The following is a 19,886-nucleotide window of genomic DNA, read 5'->3' as shown; positions in this document are numbered from 1 at the left end:
TATATATATATATATGTATATATATATATATATATATACATATATATATATATATATATATATATATATATATATATATATATATATATATATATACACATATATATATATATGTATGTATGTATGTATATATGTATGTATGTACATATATATATATGTATGTACATACATATATATATATATGTATATATATATATATATATATAAAAATCTTTCAATACCAACTTGAGAAATTATACAGCAAAATTAGGATCAGCAGCCTGGATTTGGTGTATAGTTTTCATATACTATTAATATCCAGACAAAAAGCTAACACCATTCACACATTGATAATAAAGTATTCGCATAATAATTCTCTGTGCTTGATCTGTTAGATCTTTATAATCACTAATTCTCTATAATGTATTTTTTACTGTATCCTAAAGAGGACCTATCCAGCACACACAGACACACACATATATTTATATATATATATATATACATATATAGTTAAACTGGTTGATACTCATATTAAGCATGGCTTATATTTCAAAAAAAGACACCAGCATGTGCACAAGCTTGTTTCAGAGAGAGGAAGTAAGGGGCTGGACCAAAGACGAATATAAGGAAAAGTTATTTTTATGAACTGTGAATCAAGCAAAGCTACTCTAGCAGAGTTCAAGACTGAAACTGGAGCTGGAAATGGGAATAACAGGTCCTCTTTAAAAAGCACACTGGTACTCAAGTACCATTACCACTTGAGATTTCTCAGTCTTATTTTTTTAGAAAATAGGAATCATAATAAAGTAATGGATAATATTATATGTTATACCAAGATGTGTAAGGTTTTGTTTGGCTTTAGCCTTATGGGCCGAAGGCTGAGAAACACATTTCGCAGTCAGTCTGGGAGCACTTAATATAAAAGAAGAAACATCTCTGTTGTGCTCAGCTTTTAGTAGCAGAAAATAAGCTGTCAATTCACTGTTTATTCTGACTGTGCGTTATTTAAATATCTCAGCAGATAAATGATGTTTATATTTCAGTAGCGTCTCCAGTACCATGTACATCACTGGATTTTTAGACAAGCCAGCTCAAGTGAACCAGATGTCCTTGAGGTCCTAAGGAGCCCCGGTAATGGGAACTGGGAGGAGATGGTTTCATAGAGGACAGTGTAGGAGGAAATGAGGAAGCTAGGTCGTCCTTTCAGAGGTGTTTCTACTGCAGCGCATCATCGTTGGCTGATGGTCTCACATCTCTGCAGCCAGCTTGTCTCACAATGGCCGTTGTTATAAGTGACCAGGGATAGAGCACCCTGAAAACCACCACAGTGATACTGGAATGTATGCAGAGAAACCAAGAAGTTTTACAAGCCTGCTGGAATCTTAAAAACTGCAGCCAAGCTGGATGTGGTTTAGCTGGCTTCCTTCATAATTGCTGGTATTGGGTTGTCAGGTTGGCGGTGATGGTAGCGAGGGGGGTGGGGGGGCTGCAGAGGTCTCTGCCAGCATTCAGCAATAGAGACATTCACTGACACTGATTCTGGTTTAATGAGCACTGAAATGTGCAGTTACAAGGATATGTGTGTTTTCCAGACCTCCGAATTTTTGAAGTTTGTGAACAACATGCTTTAAACAGTGGCAACCAGAGAAGATGTTATTTTTTATGAAGGGTTATCATTTTTTTCTTAAAAATACTTCTTCCTGACTGCATGTGCAGCATCTCTGTCCTTCACACTCCTCCATAAAGGCCCAGACAGCCTCTTCCAGGATTGCTGTCTGTCTGGAGCCAAGACTGTGTAGAGTTCAAACAGCGGAGAGGAGTGGCTCCACTCCGCCTCTGTCTCTGCCTCCGCTCTCTTCCCTACAACTGGGGGCCATTATCCCGCTCCTTTGTGTCTCTGTTATGGGAAAAGGGCCCACATCACCACTGGAGAGGAACTGGCAGACAATTATATGGGGTGGCGAGGAGCTAAGACTCATAGTGAGCAGATTACACAAGCCGCCACAGAGCGTATGAGAGGGGGCCTAATTAGACAGGGCTGGGGAGAGGCCAAGCGACAATACACATCTACTGTGACTGCATCTCTGGGAAGGCGCCTGCTCTACTCTACTCCAGAGCTTGAATAGTTGTGGCAGGAGGACTGTAACTCTGGGCAAGATGGAGGAGAGAACGGGAAAAGCCATGTAAGCAGCTTTGTGTGCTCCATGGGCTCAGGAATGGTATTGATTAGCAGTCCGCAGCCCTCAATCGCTCTGCCCCCCCCCCCCCAAAAAAAAGAGGGCAGCCATTTTGTTCCACTTATGATACACTGAGCCGTAGTTGCAGCTCTGCATTGATTGTAAACGGCTGTTCGAATGAAGGCAACCTGGTAGCTACCTTTCACGTCAGCCCAAAGACAGAACTGTGTATTCGATGTAGAAGTGCTACATATGTGTGCATTCGTGTTCTGCACAAGCTGCTTTTAAAAGCCCTGAATTTTGAAACCCTGTTATTATGGCTTCTATGCTGCCAAAGCCTCAGTACATTCCTTGAACTGTAGATTTTTGTCTGTAAGACTACTAAGGTTGCTTTCTCCCTGTTCGCAGATGGAACCAAAAGGAATTGCAAGGTAATTGCAATCGACTCACTAAAGTTTTGAAGCTCACCTTCCAAAAACTGAGAAAACTGAGTCGGAGTTAAAGAGGATTAATCTCTAGCTGTTCTCAAAATAGATTAGAGACTTAGAAAAGACATAAAAGTCAGTTTTAAGAAGTTAGGTCATTTGAACCAGGAAGAGCTAAAGCAGCTTGCTACTAGTGATGACCCTGCTCAGCACATCTGGCCCCAGTAAAAGCTCAGTGAGGTAATAGCACCTTTTGAAACAAAGAGAGATTACACAGAGTGCCTGAAACACTTCCTGCTCTCTGTCTCTCATGAACGGCGGCCCACGGAAAGCCTTCTCACCTTGGCTGAGGGTGTTAATTACGGCTCCTCGCAGCTGCCATGCTCGCCACTTCCTGGGCGTGCTGATACATGCAAGCGCACAGGGGATCCACGCTCTCAGAGGGGATTATGGGCTAGCACGCAGAGCAAGATGCAAAAGGAAGTATTTTTTATTCTTTTGGTACCTTTCCACCTGAATGTATCTGCACTATCTGGCTGATGCTTGCATTCCTGCCCCACCACCATCACAAGATTATTTTTTTTAATACTTCCTATATGCTCTGTTGTTAAATCTCACATCCAAAGTGGCATTTATGGTTTGCATCCCCTGAATGACAAACCATGATTCTGCTACTGTGCTGCGGGCCCCTAGCTGAGCCTGGAATAGACCATTGAGTAAGCATTTAGGCGGGTTTTTTTTTTCAGAAGCCAAAGGCAGCTCGGTCCTGATGCTATTCTGCTGAACCCACCCTCCCTTCAGTAATTACAGGGTGCACAGGGGCCTCTCTGACGTACGAAAAAGGATTTATTTTAGTGAGTTTCCACAGAGGTTAAAAGAATGCCACAGTGTGAGCACACACACACACGGACATGCACATGAACACACACAACCCTGGACTCAATATCGACAGCATTTATTAACCGCCTGTCATACTCAGATCATAAAAGCTATGGCCCTCATTGTGGCATTTAGGTATATTAAATATGTTTTTAAGATATATTTTAATGTTTTAAGCACAAATTAGTATGTTTAACACCTAAGCATATAACTTCATGATATCTGCAAATCCTTTTGTCACTTATTTGAATTCAAACTGAATGATGTCACACTGGATCTTTACTGCAACACAGTCAACCTGAGTGGATACAGGCGCTTCTTTCTTACTTGCGCTCAGCTGTGACACTGCTGGGCTTTCTCCACTGCAAACTGCTATTTCTTTCCCCCTTTAAATCAGAATGCCTCTTTCATTTAACCCCCCTAGCACAACAGAAACTACAGGGTTTACCTTCCTTAATATTTCACTTTTCTTCAAAAGTTTTGTCTCTGTCTGTACAGGAAGTTTCTCTGATGAGCAGAGAAAAAAATGTTTGCTGCGTTTTGTGTGACATAATGTCAGAAACCTCTATAATTTAGGCAATAACAGCCTTTAATAGAGTTACTTTATGGGCTATAATCAAATCTCTCCAGACCCCTCTACCTAAATTGTGAGGCAATAACACATGAGTGCGCTGGGGCAGTGCTGAGATACATATTTTTATGCCTGCATGGTTTTGGTTGTGCCTGCCTGTGGGCTTTTTTGGAAATGCGACTCTTTGAGAGAAGCAGTCACAAAGCACTTTGCACTTTTTTTCTAAGAAATGCAAAATATATTCACTTAACTCTGAGTCTCACTTGTTTGGAGGAGTAATCCTATATATTACAGTATGTCATGCTCATTGATCTCACCAAGAGCTCAACAACTTTTTCCATAGGCCCATTTTGTCCTTTTAGAAGTCTGACTGAGGGCTGTTTTTTTTTTCCAAGGGGCTGTAAAAGAGAAGATCTAGGAACGCAGCAACCCCCCCCCCCCCCCCCTCCCACCACCACCCCTTTTTTTTTTTTTCTTTCTCCAGGCCTCCTAATATGTTCCATATTGTGAGTTTAAATGGGGTGGACTCAGGAAATGCAGTCACACTGCTTTACCTTCCAAGCTTCCAGTCTGAGGTTTGGCCTGCAGTGGTGGTGGTTGTGTGGACCAGGGCTGATTGGGTGGCTGGAACTGCCGAAGTGGTTAGGCTCAGCCATGTGGGCTTTCTTCCTCCTCTCCTCAGGAGCCAAGATGTCCACGTTGCTGATTCTGTTTTGTTATGTTGCTCTGTCTGCAGAGAAACCCCATTTCATGTACACACTGAACACTAATGACTAACACTTGCGTTCTGTTTACCAACTGCAACTTTCTCCAAGCTTAATCATCGTAGTTTATCGTGCAGAAATGCTCAAAGGAATAGTTTTGACGTGTGAGAGTTAGCTATAAAAAAAGACTGATATCACTGCAAGGTAAAGCTACAGTCAGCAGCTGTTTAGCTAAGCATAAGTTGAAAGTTGGAAACAAGAAAAACAACTGGTTTGGATATCTCTCCTACAAACTGTAAGGTAATGATAGAACCCTGGATCTGAAAAGTAAAACCACTGTGGAAGGACCTTAATAGACCAGCAACTTTGTGTTTTGTCTACATGCTGCAGATGTATACCAACACCAGAGACCAGTGTCAAAAATATGTGGAACAACTGGTCTGTGGGCTTCTTTTGTTTGGGTGTTTGCTGTTGTTGGTCCCTTAACTTATAATGAATTTAGGTTACCTTAGAAATTGGATGCCATTGATTGGATTTCAAGTCAGAAAAGCAAGGAAAACAGGATAATAGTGAAGTGAAACGGAGTGTTAACAGTGTTCTGTTGGCGCTTTCCTGCAGCTTACTTCCACTGTCACTCCTTTTCCTGTTTAAGCCCACTTTTCCACCAATTAGCATTCTAACGACACATCACCATCAGGCTGTTGGACTTTGGAGGGCTTCGCACGAGGACATTTTCTTAGGTTGCTTACCACAGATCCTTCACTCTGCATAGACGCAAATGTACTAGCATGAGTTTCACTTTAAACCGACTCTCTCTCTAATGAGTAGCAGGTGACTACTCATCTGGTTGCTAAAAAGCATTGTCCAGGAATGTTTTTTAAAATGACAGCAGTTGCCACTCAATTTAACACCATATAAGATTTTCTTAATAGGTTTATGCTCTCAAATGCTAGCTTCAAGTCTTGCTTGATGCAGCATGAAATCTATTCTGTAAATTATGGTCCTCTTGACATTAAAACTGACAATAAAGTGGGTTTAAGGTGTGGCTATAATTGTGATTGACAAGCTGCACCCATATGGGCGTGTAGCGTCCCTCGGTTTTTCAGTCAGATCCACACCTTTCCTGGTTTCCTGGACAAAATGTCAAAGCCGAGTTTCCCGAATGGTAGATCAAAAACAACTAGAGGATCTCACAGTCTTTGTTTTCATCTTTCATATATAGTGTCCTCTCCCCAAACAAGGGAAAAGTACCCTGAAACCACTTAATTAAACCTGTTCTATCTTTTTTGTTTAATTTATACAGAATATATGTGTAAAAATAACTTTTTTTTAGCAGCAGTAACACAGCATGCGATCACTGAAGACTTCTTTATCGGGATTTGCCCCCAAGGTATTGTGAGATTTCTATTAAAGCCACTGCTAAAGTCTCAAAGAACCCTTTAGCTGTTTGACTTTCTGTAACTGTTCAAGTCCTCTGCTGGGCAGTGTGGGGCCAGCTCCAAGAGCGTATCTCTGAGAAGAGTGAAGATGAGTGAGGAGGTTCAAATTCCAGCCCAGAGGTCAGATTTCACATTCCTGGGGCACACACCACCGCCTGTCTCCATACTGACATACCTGCTGAGTGTTTGAGTACCAGCAAGGGGCCAGGAATGTGTGTGCATGTGTATCTGTGTATGTGTGTGAGTGTACGTACGTGTGATGGTTTTTTCGAACATGTGTTGAATTGGACATATTACATTCCAATAAACATCATCCAACATGAACACAGAAAGTCATCAAAACACACAGCCGCTTTATTCTCTCTCTCATCTTTCATACGGGGTAAAAACCACACAGATGTCCAGAGGATTTGGCCCACCCTTTCAAAGCCGAGCACTCATTACTCCACACACGCCATTCACAATCAGCTCAGCTCAAGGGAGGGTAGGAGTCTCGTCTCATTTCAGCAGAGCTGTGCACTTGAAGCACAGGGGAATCCAGAGAGGAGAAACCACTGGAGCTTTTAACTGCCCATGGTGCCTACTGGGCTGCTGCGCTGCAGCATTTTATTTTAACGTAAAAGCCTCGCTAAACAAAACTGACTCGTCTTTGTAATTGTTCAGTCATTCTGTTGTGATTTTCATTGGAGGAGGGATATGAATACCAGCCCAGCCGCACACAATGGTTTTCATTATTTTAACAATAGTGTTTATTTCACTGTCTTTGAACTGGGCCAGTATGAGTAACATGAGGGGGAAGTAAATCACTAATTAGATTTAAGTGATGCCTTCTTTGTTGCAAATATAGTTGCAAGACAAATTCAGTATTCACTGGATGGTGTTGTTTCTGGATTCCTGGACTTTTAAACATTCAGACACTTTTTTTCTACAATAAAACTGCTAAAGTGTCCTAAACTTTACCTCCTTGTGTAAAAGTTTTATGGGCTATGACATTGTCTTGGATGTTAAAAGCAGTACTCATGATGACTGTACTGCTTTAAATTTATGTCAGACTTGGCAACCCCACTAGAGTAAACTTCAATACTACATTCAATACTCTCCTCGTTGCCAATCCAGCTACAGTAGACGGGGATGCCTCTGGCTGGGAATTGTTGGCTCATCTGCTCAATACTATAGATTAGCAACACACCCCCTCCAAGCAGTGATTTATCTCTCTTTTCATGGTAAACGCATGTTAGCTTGCATTAATCTTCCCCGAAAGATAAATACCTAAACCAGAAGATGGGTGTCCAGTCCTTAAGCTCTCTGCTTTGTGGGGTCCCTTGAGAACATAAGTGTCCCCATCCCTTGAGGACAGCCAGCGAGAGCAGGCCCTGTTAATAACATGTCTTATTCCTCGAGGGCTGTGCAACATGATCTCCATCTGACATTCCTGGGCTTTTGTTTGCCTCCATTTCCAGCCCCAACTGCTTCACTCGTCCCGTGCCATCCCATATGAGGCTGTTTAACATCTTAATCTGCTGCTGTCTTTCATCTGGCTCCTGTTAAAGCCTTAACAGAAAGATTGTGAATGCTAACTTCTGTCAGCACCTTGCTGTAAGAGAGAGGGGGGCAGAGGTGGAGAGAGGCAGAGGAGCAGACAGAAGAGAGACGGGGAAGATTTAGGAAAGCAGAGTGGAGTGCAGAAAATATTTGCTCAGTGGTGGAGCAAGTATTCAGACACAATTTCTATTTTCTTACTTACTCGCTTCTTAAAAGCGCGACATTCTACGATAATGTGCTTCCTCTGAGTTTAATTCTGTGATTACAGTCTCAGTACAGATGCTGAATACTGTTGTATGAAGGTAATTTGGCTGCTTTTTTCCAAAACAGGAGTTTTGAATCTAAAAATGTGAATGGATCTTAACTTATGAATGAAATATGTATAAATCTCTGTGTTCTGTATGTGTTTTCAATACGGTATAGCAATCACGAGTGTTTGTGTGTGACAGCACAGAGAGCAGAGAAGCTTCTAATTACCAAATGTCCATCAGCACAACCCTCAACCTCTTGCTATTCAGGCCAAGGTTTTACTACCATGAGACTTTTTCGCACACATTTGTGTTCTTGGTGTCTGGTAGCTTGAGTTACATGGTAAGAGGGATCAGGATTTTCCTATTTCTGAGGAAAAACAAAATAAATAACTAAATAGAATAAGGCACTTATAGGGAGAGAATTGTGGGCTGTATGGCAGGTTAAATCAATTTTTAGCTTTCCCCTGCAGTTTTCTTTCATGCAAAGACTTGAGTAGGTCTTTTTTTCATATTGAGATTTTGAGATTTAGGATTAAATATGTCCAGTCCATCTTATTTAGCACCTCCTATCTGCATTTAGACTAAATAGCAGATGAGGGTTAAATGTAAAAACAAATGAAGAAAGAAATAATTAAAAGCAAATTGAAGTCTTGGCCTTTTTCCAAACAGTGCATCTTTTTCTGTAGTCATCACTGCAGTAGCTACCCCTCCATCTCCCCTTTTTTGGATATTTTTTCTCTTTCTTCGCACTTTATCGTATATATCAAATACCTGAGTGTACGGCATGCGCTCATTTTCTGATAACTCTTCTCTCTGTGCCGTCATCTCCCTGACTTGTGCCTGTTAAGGCAAAGCGAGTTAGGTACAATTACTCTATCTGTGCCGCTCTTGTCAGCTTGTTGCTGTGCAAGATGGTGTAGTTCTCACAGATTCCATGGCAGATTTATGTGAACGCCCAGCCCCTCACCTGTGGCAGCAGGTACAAGTGGCGGCAGCCTGTCAGAGCCTAGGGGCCTGATGATGTTCTTACAGCTATTAACACAGCAAGCAATTGCTAACAGGAATGAGCCTCCAGCTACGCAGGCAGGGTCATCTTCAGTACATTGGAATCTCATGCATCAGACAACCCAGGACTGTCGCTAGGAGGATAACAATGCTTAGCATAAAGCAGCACACAGATCAGTGCAGTCCCTGCGCCATCACTGAGCCCATCTCATCTGCATTCCTCTAATTGCTTGAGTCTTTTTTTCTTTGGCCTGTATGAACAAAATGAAGCAATCCAGGGGAATTAATATAAATGCTATAATAACTGCCCTCGGGGCTACTCAAAATCATGATAATAGCAGGCGCCTTGCAAGCAGAAAGAAAAAGAAAATCCTCATTACACTTGCTCCTGCATTCTTCCTGAACGGACGACATGCTGCGGCTTGCCATTTCAGCTCGCAAAGTGTACAGACTTATCTATATCACTGCCCCTCATTCCTGAATGGGCTCTAAATCGAAAGAGGAGGCTTGAATCTGGCTACGTTATGTGTGTGAGATTGATGTAATGAAATGTCCCAAGGCGCTGTGGTGTGAAAGTTCAGTTCTTCTCCAGGAATCCAAGCTTCGGTCATGAGCTCTTCTGCCAAGCGTTCAGTCCAGAGTGTAGGTTTAAACTGAGAGCAAGGTAACGTTGGTCCACGGCGTTGGTTTATTTTTGCTGGCACGTGCTCATTTTTGGGCACAACCAGGCAACTGCTAGTACTGCACTTCAGGTCCCTGGCACAGCCTCAGTCAGTGAGGTACAGTATCAGGGGATTTCTTCCCTCTGGCGATGGCTCCACTCCAGCCTAAGAGGCCTGTTCAGATCTAAAGAGAGGCCCCCTGTGTCAGTGTGATCACTGTGTGAGAATAGACCAGAATAGGCAGTCGGTTGTTACAGCTAGAGACACGCTGGTGGAGGCTGATCAGACTTACTACACGAAGAGTCAAAGAGCCGTTTTATTTTGTTTTGACTGGACAAATATTTGTGAGTCCATTATGAGGTTACACCTACAGACACGGGCTGAGGAGGCAGTAGGAGTTTGTTTTCATCCTTTTCATCTTCCCTTCACAGCCCCCCCCCCCCCCCCCCCCCCCCCCCCAGCAGAGTTTTTAATATCAAAGTGTGCAGTCTGACAGGGGTAAGTCTCAAACAAGGGCTCTTTTGTTGGGGGCTCCCTCCAACCGGCCAGGAACGACAAGAACTTGTCAACCCTTGTTCAGTACGAAAGGAAGATGAAGAGACGAGGGAAAAGGGGCCGGGACAGAATTGGCTCTTCTGCAACATACAAAAGAGATTATTTAGGTGTCTGGCAGTGGGTATGAAACTAAATAACTTAATTTCAGTTTATGAAGGCACAGACATACTGTAGATATGAAAACACTATTCATTTTTCAGATTCCCCATATATTTAATATCATCATATAACAGGGACAACAGTGTCTCTGTTTCTGTCTGTGGGAGAATGGGAAGACTGTTATAACTTTGCCAGAAAATAGAAACATGACCACAGCCAGGGGAAAAAATAACACACGTACAGTTTGCCTTTTATCTACACTCATTCCATTAAATACATACTGTTACAATGATAGTTGCACATATTAAACATGGCTAAAATGTAAGACAATGAGGTCAGTGTTTTTCTGCTCTTTAATCTTTGTGATGTCAGTGGGAGCTGGTACGCAAATGTTATCATTTCATGTGCACAGTGTAGCACAAAAGCTAAATCTGACTGTTCAAACTATCTGTTTGCAAAGGACAGCTAATCAGAAGAAAGCTTGATTTAAGGAAGGGGGTAGTGAGCTAGAACGACTTATTTTCATATACAGGCTGAATGATAATAAGTATAATATAAGTAAAGGGTAAAATAATTAAGTAATAAGTAATTTTAAATTTTGAATCATGCAAAGCTACTCTACTACAGTCCAATATAATCACAAAATAGTAATCTTCACCGTATCCCTACAGATGTAATGTTGGCGTGATAAAGTCAGCCACTATCATCATAAATGTTAGGAATTCACTTGAAAACGTCACTGGAAAAAAGAAAACACGTCATGCCCTCATCTCTCGTGACAAACCACAGTACTTGTCTGCTTACAATTGTACTGTTGATGTGAGATCTGAAATCAGAAAGATTGTCATGCTGATTGGAGACACAATATTCAGTTTGTTTCAACAGTTTTAAATGGCAGTCACAGATGAAAGGGCAAGCATTAGATCTGGAACTTTACGAAAAATATCTGTGATGCATTTATGCATTTATGCATCACTGACCTGGAAAATGCCAGGTCAATGATGTCAGTAATGCCACACCAGAAATGCCCTGAATTGACTTTTTGTGAGGGACATGTTCATGTAAGCAGCATGGTAGCTGTGACAGTAGAGACGTGCTGGATATTCTTGCTTTTCTTGCTTAAAACACACTTCCCCAAAAAAAGACAAACAAAAAAACCCAGCATTTACCCCGAAGAAAAATGCTCCAACATGCTAAACTTTGTTTGACCTCTGTCTACAAAGAATGTCCTTATAAGCAGCATTTCAGGCTGCTAGTATGAAAATGTTCGTTTACAGCGAGCTGTAATGTACACATGGGGGAGAGGGAGAAAAGAGAACTCGTGGCTGGCAGCCAGCTCGGGCCCCAGATGTGCAGTTGTTTGGGCCTTGTTCTGTGGTGTAATTGTGTAGTGAGGAGCCGGCTACCGGACACACACACACTGAGATCTGGGCAGCAGATGACTGCTCACTGTTTCCAGTGCAGATAAGCTGTAGGGTATTTAGGGTTTAAAACAAAAACAATATGAAAGAGAAATCTTCAGTTAGTGACACAGAAAGAAGTAACACAGCAACAAGAGTTGGGGAAATTTGTGACAGTCAATACTGCAAATTTTGGCATCAATCCCATACCAAGTAACTACAGGGTCAGTACTGCCAATGCCAATACTGACATCCATACTTTTAACCTATAAAGGTAGCTCATCTACGGGAGAGAAGTGTGTTTTGATTTATGAGATGAATCATCATCAATTTGCAAGATCTGACCCATTTTAATGACAGCTAAATTACTGTGATTAGTTGGTGTTTCTGGAGACCTGGAAGGTAAATGTGTCTGTCTCTAAAGCACTTTGGGGTCAGCTTCTGTTGTTTAAACATGATATAGGCTTTAGATAAAATAGACGCAACCGTGAACACAAAAAGGTTCATACAAGAACAAACAAGAAAAATATGTAACACAATTCAGTGAGCTACATATTGACCTTTAAGGATAAAAACAAAGTATCAATCCTATCGCGTATATTAGTATTGATTTGATACCAGTACCAGTATTATTTGGTTAGCAATATTTGGATCTGCCTCATCTGCATTTACATTTAAACATGCTTACATTACCTAATTGTAAAATATGTATGTATAGATACTAGTAGAATTTCCTCCAAAAATAACCAGCAACAAGCTTGTTATTCTCCTGGAGTGATAGCTTTAGCAAAAAGCTGGTGATTGCTGCTTCAGAGCTGCAGCATCAAGGTCATTCTCCTCTTCGATGGGCCTCAGTGTGGTGGAGCTTGCCGCGCTTATCTCACAGGTGTTTGCTTAACATCTGAAGTAGAGCTCACAGACATTTATTATCACCCTGAAAAAACAATAGCTCAACAATGTAACAACTTTCCTCTTTTTATGTGGGCACAGACACTGTAATATTACTGGATATGTTCCACCGTGCTGCAAGGAGTTGGGCGATGGGGAAATGCTCTAAAAATTTCAGGGGTTTAAAAAATAATTTGTTACAACAAACGGACCAGGGGAATGAGGAAATATTTCCCATTTGAAAACATAACCAAGTGAAAGTAAATCCAGCGACTTAAAAAAAAAGTATGCACTACTTTGCAGAGCATATTTCCTGATATTGTGTTTGTATCAGTTTGCGTAGGTCTTAGCTATTCAGAGTGAAGGATTTTGAGTATGCAACCAACACAGACATGCTTGTCTGCAGTTTTCCAAATAACCAACAGCGTGTAGACCTTTCACATTCTGTTCTCATCAAAAAGAAATTAATCTCTAATTGTGTAATATGTTTGTAGTCATTGTTATGCTTGTTCTTTTCTGTATATCCACCCAACTCATTAAGAACACATTATTATAAAAATCCTCACTGCATCAACTGTGATTATGGGTGTATAGGTGATATATATATATATATATTACACTGAGCCAAAGCCTTTCTGCTTTATATATTTCCTCCTTCATTATTTTCAGGTTGGCGTTTCCCACCACACGGATCTGTGCTCTGGAAGAGTATGTCCTCCTCTTGCCTCAGTTTTCCATGGAGTCACTGAGCTGGCTGCCTGTTCCCACGCTGACTTATGAACAGAAAGTTGAAGCAGCAGAGGTAACATTTGTCTACCCTTCCACCAAAATGTTTGCTTTTGACCGTGCCGCGCACACGGAGAATGACATCTTACTATTTTGAGACACTTAAGAGGGGAAAATACTCCACCCAGAAGTTATGCAATCTATAAACATTAAAAATGTTCCATATTTATTTCATGGGCTTTTCAAGAACAGCCAGCGCTCCTCAAGGTCCACGTGGGGAGTCCGTTAAAAAGGTTTACTGGATGGGCACTGCGAATACGCAGCTCAGGAGGAGTGGAAGTGTTCTGTCATGGTTGGACATGGGCGTCTGGAGGTGATTAGAGACCATTTGTTTCTGTCAGGGAACAAGGCTCCAGCCTTCTCTGTGTGTGATTGATGAATTAATGGAAGTGAATTGGACAGGATAAAAGGGGACACACACATACACACACTCTCATCAGTTAAATACTTTGACACTGAGACTTTATGTGATTGCCTGTGTTGGAAACTTTTTTCTACGAAAGGCCAAATCAAGTTTAAGAAAATTCAGCTCGTTTTTCTGACTGTGTGTGTATGCGTGCTGTTCTCATGGACACAGTTTTCCATTCCATGTATCCCAACTTCTCCTCCTTTCACTCTACATCCCTTGCTGTTTTCTTTTTCCCGCACACACATGCACGCACACTCATGCACATGCATAATAAACATACTAGTTGAGGACCTGGCTAATGCTTGTTCCTTGTCTAAAGAGCAAAGATAAAGACAGAGAGGGAAGTGGCGAGTGGTGCAGTAGACCCCCCCACCTCCACCACTACCTCCTCGTCCTCTCCCTCCTCCCCTCCTGTCCTCCCCAAGGGGATCGGATGTTCTCAGCCGTTATAAGCAAGCAAAGCTGGCGGCCGGCAGACCGTCTGGCTCCAGCGCAGCCCGGGCACACAGACAATGCCAGACCTTCTGTCATGAGGTTTGCTTTCACTGAGGTCAGCTAAACAAGCCTTAAGGCCCTAAACACAGCCATGTGCACACATACTCCTCCACCCTCAGAAACAAAGCGCATCTGAACACACTCAGACTTACTTTTTCCCCCTACCTTAGGCAAAACTGTCAGTCTCCTGTTTATGTTTTCTGTGTCTGTGTTTGCAGTGTCACTCTATCCTGCAGCTAGTTGACCTCACTCTCCTTCTCAAACTCAGAAGACGGGTAGCCAGCTGACCTGCGCTCCGTGCCAACTTTCGCATACTTTAGATTCCATAACTCTTTAACAACAGCATGACTATACATTATTACTCTTGCGTAGTTAACACTGTGTCACCAGAAAGTTGGAATATTTACCAGTTAATCTGTGATGATGTGATGTGATGGTGTGATACTGTGCTGCAGCTTTAACTAAACCTGTACACAGGAATGCATCTGTAATAATTCTCCACCGTGTATAGAATATTATATAAAATTATAGAAACTCACCTCTCTAAAATGCCCGTGCAAATTTCATCCTCTGTCTCCTGTTCTTAACCTCATGTGCCGAATGTGAGTTTATGAGGAACAGAGTGTATCTTGAAATATTTCTTTTTCTGGAAGATCAGTTAGGATGCATTTAAATAAAGTAACCAGATCTGTGTTTTAGGAATGTGTGTCTAATCATGTAAATTAAATAGATGGCATTATGAAGAGCCTTTAAAAGACTGACGCAAAAATATTAACCACAAAGAAATCAGCTGTTTCCATTAGATAATCCTATTCAGAGCCACAAGTTGCTTAATGCACACTGAAATATTAAAATGTCAGCTACTAATCCTTTATGTTTTATCCTACTGTCATATTTCCTAACATAGTTACGTTCCTTTGTTTCCTTTACCTGTAACTGTTATTTTTAATTAGTTTTCTGCAGCTCTTTATTGACATTATACAGTGATTTCATTTTGAGCCACGTATTGGAACCCAGGACTCCACAATTTTTATCGGATTTTATCAAACTGGCACAATCTACATGCTTTAGACAACAATTTTATCATTCATGTTCTGAAATTCTTGGCTATTGTCTTCATTTTGCTGAAAAAAAAGTTGTGTGTGTTTGTGGCATTTATGCAAGCTGAGTTTTTGTCAGTGCCAGTTAAAAGGGGAAAAAAAAGCAAATCTGTTGCAGCTATTTTATGGCAGTCTTAGTCTCCTTTGTGAAGGGATAGACAGAGGTTAGAGGAGGCCCGGTGAGCGACTCTGGTCTCCTGCGTTGGGGATGCACCAACCTGTCTGCGCTCAGGAGAGTAACTTTTTGTGAGTGACTCATTCCAGCTGAGGCTTCCTTGGTAGCCTGCTGCTTTTGATTTCACAGTCTGTTCCCGCTCCTCTCTCCCAGTGAGAATCTCAAAACACCTCCTCCTACCCCTATTGCCACCCCTATACTATACACCTCTACTCACTCATCTCACGGGAAAACAGCAACAAGCACCACAACAGGTGTTTACACTTGCCTGTCTGTCTGCACAGGTTTCAGGTTGATTTATGAGGGACAAGAAGAAAATAGGTGTGAAGGATTATATTGTGTTTAAGACACCGGCAAGACCTGCGTGTGTGGTGCTCCTCCCGAGAGACTGTAGGTCTGCAAATGTGGCGTCTCTGATAGACAGCTTTAACAACTATGAAGCATTTTTCACAGATGTATGAACACAGAGAGGCATTCATAAGGAAGTGCAAAATAACACAGAGATATACTTTTACCAGCCTGTTTTGTTGATTTTTAATATCAAGATTCACACACTGAAAAAAAGGACTGCGTTTAATTGAGTGGTCTGGATTTGTCAAACTCATTTTGATTTTTTTGGGCTGCCCATCCCTTATCCTTCATTTTCCTCAAAGCAAAAACAGCTGGGGATAATACATGAAGCAACACAGGAGTCTAATAAAGTCAATATTAGATACACAAAATACTGCGTAGACTGGATGAAGTTAACTCAAAGGATTTGGCTCAGAAGGAAAAAAACACAAGCCTGCCATTTTAAATTGAGAAGCCTACAATGCCGCCTCTAGAGAAGCCAAATAACCGCTACATACTCAAACGTTTCCTTTCATCCTCCCTCCCCTTTGGCCTGCTCCCACTTTGCTTTTTGGTCCATCTTTCCCTCTTATATCTCCTTCTCTTCTCTTCTCTTCTCCTCACCCCCCCCCCCCCCCCCCCCCCCTTTTTTTATCACTCCCTCTTTCTCTGAATGAGCTGCCCTCAGATTACTGGGGTTTGTGGAGGTCTATCAGAAACATGTGTGGAGGTTTGGAGGCAGCTGATGGGAAGTCCTTCGTCAAGCTGCTCACCCTCATTCCTCCCAAAGAGCCCGAGCCAGTGGGGAAGAAAAACTCTTAGTGAGTTCAAAGACAGAATCTTATTGGGTTTTTTTGCAGGATATTATTTTCCACTGAACGGATAAACAGGAAAAACTTCCCACCCTAAAGCACTCTCTGTAAAATGCAGGAGCCAGTTGGAAGACTGAAAGCATCACCCCCCACCACACCACCCCATCACAGCGTTCAGCCATTACTCTTCAAGATTTTAGTCTATGTGTGATTCTCCTGCCTTCTCGGGCTAAATGAAGCATCCCGTATGTGTTTGGCTTATTATACAATGAGAAACATGACATCAATTCAATTTATTAAATTGTATATATTTATTTTAGATGATCAGGGATAATTGCAGATACATACAAATGCATAAAATGAAACACAACAACTTGAACTTGCCTCATCATATCAGTGTTTATATGTGACAAAGGTGAAGGCATGTACTGATGACATTATTACTTTAAATGTCCTGTTTGGACAGGCACTTTATCAGTAGCTACATTGCCCCCTTGTGGACTCTCTTTTTATTGTTTAGAAGGCATTAGATTGTACTTTCAAAATAAAACATTTATAAAGCTAAAACTTTGGAACAAGCAAACATACAGTGAAAGGCAAGGGTGCTCTGTGTGTGTACGGCCTTTGAGTGTCTTCTTCATACATGTGTGGACTCGGGGGTAGCATATAAAAGTCTCACAGTGAAATTCCTACATAAAACACAGATGTGTTATTAGCAAAGTGCATCGGAGTAAATGAAAAATGGTGTCTTTAATGACTAGAATCACATATTTTCGTATTAGATTGCTCATGGGTATGCATTAGTGTGCATAAGCACTATTTTTATGCTGTCTTTAGTATAACATTTACCTCTACTGTTGAGGGAATTGGAAGAAGAGAACGTATTAGGCACCTTGAAATACTTACTAAAGTTGTACCTCAACAGGGTACTTAAGTAAATGAATTTTCTGTCACTTAAGAATGTTCTTGATGGGAGGGAAAAGTAGCTCTGTGGTGTAACAGGAATACTGGAAGCTATTTGTCTCTTCACTGTTTTCATAATCTTTCAACAAGTTTGCTGTTAAGGTATTTCAAATTGAACATGTATCTACAGTACTTGTATTCTGGCGTTTCCATGATAACTGATTGTGTGTGAACTTTGAGGCTCATTTACAACAGAGATCAAAGGTCTATGGCATCTACCATAACTAAATCACTCTGCTGTGTGTGTGTGTGTGTGTGTGTGTGTGTGTGTGTGTGTGTGTGTGTGTGTGTGTGTGTGTGTGTGTGTGTGTGTGTGTGTGTGTGTGTCTGTGTCTGTGTCTGTGTGTGTGCTAATGAAGAAGCTATCTCTGCAGAGAAATGCTGCTGAAATGGCCACCGACCTGAGTGTGAGCATGAGAACGGGTGAGAAAAAGACTGGAAAAATCCACGGCATTTAGGTAAAGCTATGTCATAAAGGCAACACTAATGAGCCGGAGGTTTTAAGAGGGAGGAAAGGAGGAGGGAAATGGTTTACATATGGATTTGAAAGAGCACAGGCATCACAGCTATGTTGTGTATTCAATGAAGCAAAGTAATCCTGGTGCACACATCTCTCCCCTGCTGCTCTACAGCTCCTCCTCCTCCTTTCAAACTCATGTCAGTTTTATCTAGCATGTTATTTACACAAACAACATTCATCTATTGAGTATTTTACAGTATGAAAATACACTTTAAAAATGCCTACAAGAAGTAGAAAAGTAACACTATTCTTTCTATTTGATGTTTTATTGATATTTTCTCTTTTTTTAACCCTCTTATGTTTAACTGTGGTCTAACATCTCACTTCTCCTCTGCTACCAGCACTAAAACTAATAATTTGAGATCTACTCGGTCGCTCTCCTCAAGTTCAACAAACACGAGCTGGCCACAGGCTATGCATAATGATAATGCATAATAGATAAATGCAGACTGTCGCTGAACACTACAACATGCCTGATTGCTTTCTTTTCCTTAAGTCACATTAAATCATATTCTAAGCCACATTAAACTCTGTTCCCATTACAAACCTAATAGGACTGTCATTTTAATGAGTGATGGGTAGTTCCTGAAAGAGGACTTTTCAGGTTCATTCAGCTGCTTCATCTACATGTAAAATAGAGGAAGATTAGGAAAAACAGTATTTCTATGGAAGTCAAAGTACTGCTATAATAACAATAGATACAAATATTATTGTAACTAAAAGATTTAAAACAAAAGAAACTGACAGAGAAAATGGGCCGCAAAACAACTTTATCTCCTGGTGTTGCAAATAATGCAATGGGGAATGGATTTCTCTAGATGAAAACAATTAACCTTGGGAAAGCTCTCTGGATCAGGAAGCAACACAAGGCTTTCCACTGGGAAAACAGCCAACATATCAGTAGACCAACATCACCATACTGGAGAAAGGGAAATACCAACTGAACATGAGGCCACACTTCCTGATATGATGCACAAAAATTCTTATCTGATATAGGAAACAAATGCAGAATCTGTAGATGAGAAATACTGACAGTGGGGAAGAAACACCCAAATACACCCAGTCCTCCCAGAACAAGGGCAGTGCTGTTGTTGTTTTTGTTTTTGTTGTTTGAAATGTACAAAATGATTTCCCAAATATTTTATCTTGTATCTCAGAATAAACTCCCTTTTCGCCTTCAGCACTACAACCCAGAAGTGCTCTATTAGAATGAGTTCTGGTTACTGTGGAGGCCATTCGAGAATGATGAACTCAAGGCTGGACATGGTCAGCAGCAACACTCAGGTAGGCTGTGGCATTCATATGATGTTCAGTTAGTACTAAGGAGTGCAAATATTAAAGAGAAAACATCCCCCACATCATTATATCAGCAGCAGCTGCCTGAACTTTTAATGCAAGGCAGGATGGATAAATGCTTTCATGTTGTTTACACCAAATTCTGACCCTATCACCCCAATGTTGCAGCAGAAATTGAGAAATGTCGGACCAGGCAACATTTTCCAATCATCTGTTGTCTAATTTTAGTGAGTTCATATCAATAGTAGCTAGTACCAGGTACCACTTCTTGTTTTAAGCCAGAGGTTCCCAAAGTGTGGGGCCCACCCCCTAGGGGGGGCACAGAGCCAATGCAGGGGGGGCGCGGTATCAAAAAAAAAAAAAAAGAACGCTTGGACACTGCTAGCATAATGGACAGGTTTTTGACGGGGCTCCCACACAAACG

The 19,886-nt window shown here is 41.4% G+C and overlaps 1 protein-coding gene across 2 annotated transcripts in view; it reads left to right on the top strand.

Annotated features, from left to right (window-relative positions):
• LOC134631351 (mothers against decapentaplegic homolog 3-like) overlaps positions 1–19,886 on the top strand; it is a 284,592-nt gene that overhangs the window by 242,941 nt on the left and 21,765 nt on the right. The gene's annotated exons all lie outside the window — the stretch shown is intronic.

This window comes from Pelmatolapia mariae, linkage group LG7 (assembly GCF_036321145.2).
Source record: "Pelmatolapia mariae isolate MD_Pm_ZW linkage group LG7, Pm_UMD_F_2, whole genome shotgun sequence".
Classification (NCBI taxonomy): domain Eukaryota; kingdom Metazoa; phylum Chordata; class Actinopteri; order Cichliformes; family Cichlidae; genus Pelmatolapia; species Pelmatolapia mariae.
The sequence above is the reverse complement of the archived record's forward strand: the minus strand, read 5'-3'. Positions and strand labels throughout refer to the sequence as shown.